We start from the raw sequence: 5,174 nt of genomic DNA on the forward strand, positions 1-5,174 counted from the left end.
GGTAAAAGTAAAAGAAAGTAAAAGAATTGCCACTGACGGGTTTCTGCCTACTTTCTGTTTCTCTTGAGAGCACATTTCTAAGAATTTCATAACTTTGGCTCTCACACATCTCATTTCACCTTAAAGAGAGACTTTTTTTAAAAGCAGATAAGTACAACTGACTGAGCCTGGATGACAGCAGGTACAATGACAAGGAGAGTAAATGCAAGTGCAGCAAAATTTGAAGGAGAGAAATGGACTGGAGATTTCTGAGGTGTTGTTTTAGCTTTGATTTCACGTGCCGATTTCATTTTGGCAAAAGTATCCTTAAAAGACAGAAAATGAAACTGAACAAAAATGTACGACCACAGCAAGTTGGGTAAAAAGTTGAACATCAGAGAGCACAGAACTTGAGTTGTCACATAAGCATCTATTTCCCTGCTTGTCTCTGCACCTGCTCCTGTAGATGCCCCCGGGTCCCTGACTGGAGAAAAGAGAGACAACAAGGCCTGTTTGTGAACTTCCAGAGCGAGCGAGCAAAATATTGAACATTTCACTTTGAGTCGCATCAAAAACCTGAAAAGTTTGGAGAGCGTAATCAATTTGGAAAAGGGTTTTTATTTCACTGCTGAGCAGGAGTCAAGCCTTTGAAAAGTAGACGCTGACATTCTCAAAAAAAAATGGAGGCATACACAGATCCCACGTCTTTGTATTGTTTTGGTCTTTGTTTGTAGAAGGTTTGTAGAGGAGGAGGGAGTTGGCTCCCAGTTTCAACCTCAAGTATTATTCCATACACACACTTTGTTCGGTTTTTAAAAGAAATGTAGAATGCTATTAGATATTATTTTAAGTGGAGGTAGTGATTTCAATGCCAAATGTCAAATCAGATGTAGATGACTGGGAGGGTTTTCCATGCTAATAGGGCAGTTAATATTCTGATGATATGGCTGTGTGTTAATATCTCTGAGAAAGTGTGTGTATATATATATATGTGTGTGTCTTCCTCCATGTAGACACGGGGATGGGGAACCCAAGGGCGGGCAGGCCTGTGTCGGCTCGACTGGAGCGCCTTGCTGTTTTACCGCAGGAAGTAACACAGAAAAGCAGCAGGGATGTTTATGAACGCCTCCGATCCCTGAAGACGTGCAGGCTGACCTGATTATCGCCTGCATGTAATTCCACAGTCGGCAAGGTGCTGCTGCTCCTGGAGGGGTTTGGAAGGTGCGTCTGCGAGTGTGTGCGTGCACTCCATCAGTGGTAGGTATCATTACACATCATTAGAGGGTTTGAGGAGTCTCGAGCTGCTTTAGTTGTGTGTGCAAGTCTGTTTTTGTCAGACGCACTCTAGGAAGATCACTGACAGCGCAGCCCTGAAGATACGCAGACATTAAAACACACACATAAAGAAAAAAGTGGGTATTTATCAGTCAAGCTTGTTTTGTTATTGCATGCATTCTTTTGACATGAGCACTGACTGTGCCCTTTGTAAAAGAGGAAATCAAATAACAGGGCCAACGGGAGCAGAGCTGCAATCCCCTCCAGCATGTACAAACAGAAATAATCCGAAGCTGCTTATATTTAACAATAGTAGAACAACTTTTATACAAAGCTATGCAAAGTTTCAGCAGTCATTTAAAGGTTTGTCTACATTTGTTTTCTTGTGTATTCGGAGATGCCTGGCGTCTTCTCATTTATTTCCCTAGACAGCTATTTGTTAAGTTCTGTTTAGTATTCACTGCCAGGATGTGTCTGGAGTGATTCTGTTGATCAGCTGGTGATTTGTGAGCCGATCCAAGAAAGCCGCAGTTAACTGGTTCAGCATGTTTAAATGTGGAGAGCAGGAAGGAGAGCCAGGCCTCCAGTCAGCCCAGTGACCTAACACTGTGTAGCGAGCGCAGCCACAAGACATCTCTATCAATCACTGGGCACAGCATGTCTAGGCTCAAAAAGAAAACAGAGGAGGCTGATGTACAGCTGGGTGCTGCCATCTTCTGGCCGGGGGGCCACACAAGGCGTGCAAATACATCTCCTTTTTTTTTTTTTTTAATCCACGTTTTAAATCCTCACAAAACCACTAGTAAATGAAAAATGTAACTTTCTCATCAAATGTCCCAGGTGTTTGAAGCCCGTGAATTAATTTCAAGACTTTTTTCCCACCTTCAAACAGAAAACACCTTCAGTATGTGAGTACACTAATTCTTTAATCTTCATCTGGAAAATGGTCCCTGATGAGTGTCTTATGAAAATGTAAATTTCCAATGAAATATATTACTTTAGCCCAGTAAAGACTGTATGTCCTCAGGTGATTGTACAGTAAACAGGGCAGAAGCAGAGAAAAGCTCCTGGCTACCTCTCTCCACCCCGGAGTGAACACATCAAGCTAATGCATGGCGACGCATGGTGAGTTATTGCTCTGAGTACCAGGCCGCTGGTTCTGCTCAGAGCCCTGGTTTGATCTTTTATTTACACTCCTTTTTGCTGAGGATTTCAGAACAATTTTCTCAGCTTTTTACAGTCAACAAACTACAAAGCAAGGCGCCTGTGTCTGGGAGGCATGTTGAATAGAGAAAAAGGCCGCTGCTTTTGCTGCTTGCTTCAGAGAAAAACAACAAAAACAGCTAAATCGGTTCAGCTACTTTGGACTCCATGCTGGCCGAGTAAATGGGCCAAAACGAACGTGACAGCTCTGGAGGGAAAGGTGAGCAAATGGATGGCAAGATGGATCGAAGGAGAGCTGTGAAAGAAGTAACGACACAAAAAGGCTAACAAACTGAAAGACGGCTAGGACCATTACATGGTCAAAGTGTAGGACGTACCCTTCTGACTGCGAGTGCTGTTGCATATTCACTCAAGTGGCTGTCAGAGAAACGAAGCCGGTACCCTAAAACTATTATTCTACCATTATTTTTTGTGCAGGTCACGATTGTGGCATAATGCAATAGCATTCATCTATTTCATTCATTTTAGTTCTTAGAGAGTGACACGCAATTTAATTACCCATCCTGCTCTTTGGCGGTAGGAGCGGGAGCCAGCGCCTCACCCCCTCCCGCAGCTCACTCACTTCTCGTAAAGGATCGAGGGTGCTGAAACAATGATGGATAGAGTCTGAAAAGTGCATTATTTCTGATGCATTTTTGATTATTTCTACCCTTTCCCTTTTTTCAGGTAATGCAATAAGCCTGATCCTCTCTGAGTTCTGTCAGGGACATGGATATAGCAACAGCTTAGCCATCACTTTCTATTGGCAGGAAAGTCATTGTTTCTGAAACAAGGACTTCTTTGTATATTTTTTTATAGCTTCTTTACTCTTTTTCTCCCTTTTTTCAAAATATTTTTTGCCTGTACTTTACTGTCTCTCTTTCTTCGCATCTTTTATGTTTCCGTCTGCTCATCTGTCTCCAGCTTGGAGACATTCTCATTTGGACTGGTGCCTTGAATGCCCCAACAGACTGACAATAGTTCCTCATCGGAAAAATTTCAAAGACCTCTTCAAAGTAAATGAATCAATAAGTGCTCATATGTGGGGTTAAAGCCGAGGTTATCCTGATACCATTTAACTCCAGACCAGACACTCCCTTAGCCTCAATGTAAAAAGCAGAGCCAGTGACTTCTTGTTTGGTAAATAAATTTCAATCTTTAAAATGAAGAATATCAATCTCTCCTAATATGACATAATTATATATATAACTCTCTCTATATATAGATATATATATCTCTCTCTATATATAGAGATATATATATCTCTATATATATACATAAATATATATATTGAGATATAGATAAATAGCCACTGAAAACTGACATTTGCAATCAAACAATGTAAATGTCTTTGTTGTCTCAATGTGCTCCCAGGCAGCATTGATCCAAAGCCCTTAGTGCTACTCTCAACTAAACCAATAGTGAATTCATGTTTCTTTAACAGATAAGAAAACAAAATTTTTACTGCTTTAGATATTACTTTTTCCTCACTGTGTTTACTTTGAGAGGCTGAGGTGCTTAAATATACATTGAGCACCGCTTATACTTGAAGTGACACTAACTATTAATTATAATTCACATTGTGTAGGTGTGCAACGCAGTGTGTAAACATAATAAACATTCTGTAAACTCTCTCTTTACATGTAGCAAAAAAATAACACAATAAAGGATGTAGGTTCCAGTGTGTTTGCCATCAGATCGTTAAAATGCCATGGGAAGTCATCGGTGCAAGTATTAACAGTTCTGTGCGTTTATAACACCTGCTGTCACATGAAAACATGCTTTAAATTAAAAGGAAATGTAGTGCAAAGAACTCAGACAGTGCAATTAAAACTGAACTTTTAATGAATTCTTATAGTTTTTCACAACATCATCTATAGTATTTTGTATTGGCCTTCTCCTTCCCCTTTCTCCTACACAGTGGTCTTACACAGGACTTTTCTTTGATTCTGTCAAATGCTTTACACATTTAGTGCAGCACTGGGTTACAAACGCAGGTGAGGCAGTCTAGGTGAGCTTGGCAGGCGCACGCAGACGGCTGTCTTCAGGTGGCTCAGATGGGTTCTGATGCCTCATCTTGGCATCCCACTTCACACAAAAACATAATGTCACTAGGTAAGGCAATAATATACGGTACATGGTGTTGGCCAAGCTCCATCATATTGGCAGCAGCCATTTTTATAATATGAACTAGAAAAAGAATGATCACTCATTGTTTAATTAGTGCATGTGAAGCCTAATCATTCAGGGTAGGACCCGACTGTGCAGAATGTAAATTGATTTCCTGATGTTTTAATGAAAACATATCATAGCTTTATTGTGTTGTCTTATTGTCAGTTGACTTTCTCAAATCCGCCGCTGCCCGATTATTAAGAAATGACACAATGACATTATCTTCATGGCTGCTGAGGTTAACTCAGTCAGCACAGCTCAACTCAGCAGATTCAAGAAGAAAAGTTTCTGAAATATCAACTGTTAATAATGTGAGTCTCATCTGTTTCAAAGACAAAGGGTCAGTGGGTTTGTTAATTATAGAGCGTAACTGCTTATTTTCACGTACAACCTAATTAAATTGCAGCACTCTGAGGTCACCCACAGATTTTTGTTTGGCCTTTCCAAATATGTTGTTAGACAATCGTAGCTCATTCAAAATGCAACCCGGTCTCATACTAAAATCAAAATGTCACAGCCAGACTTTTAACTGGAGTGAGTTAAAC

The 5,174-nt window shown here is 40.5% G+C and overlaps 1 long non-coding RNA gene across 1 annotated transcript; it reads left to right on the forward strand.

Moving 5' to 3' along the window:
* Positions 1 to 921: 921 nt before the first annotated feature.
* On the forward strand, positions 922 to 4,763 carry LOC144996862 (uncharacterized). The gene is made up of 2 exons (XR_013659644.1): positions 922 to 2,379; positions 2,485 to 4,763. It is a non-coding gene; the product is annotated as an uncharacterized LOC144996862 (long non-coding RNA).
* Positions 4,764 to 5,174: the final 411 nt, after the last annotated feature.

The sequence above is a fragment of the Oryzias latipes genome, chromosome 13 (genome assembly GCF_053564925.1).
Source record: "Oryzias latipes strain Hd-rR chromosome 13, Olatipes_Hd-rR_3.1".
NCBI lineage: Eukaryota > Metazoa > Chordata > Actinopteri > Beloniformes > Adrianichthyidae > Oryzias > Oryzias latipes.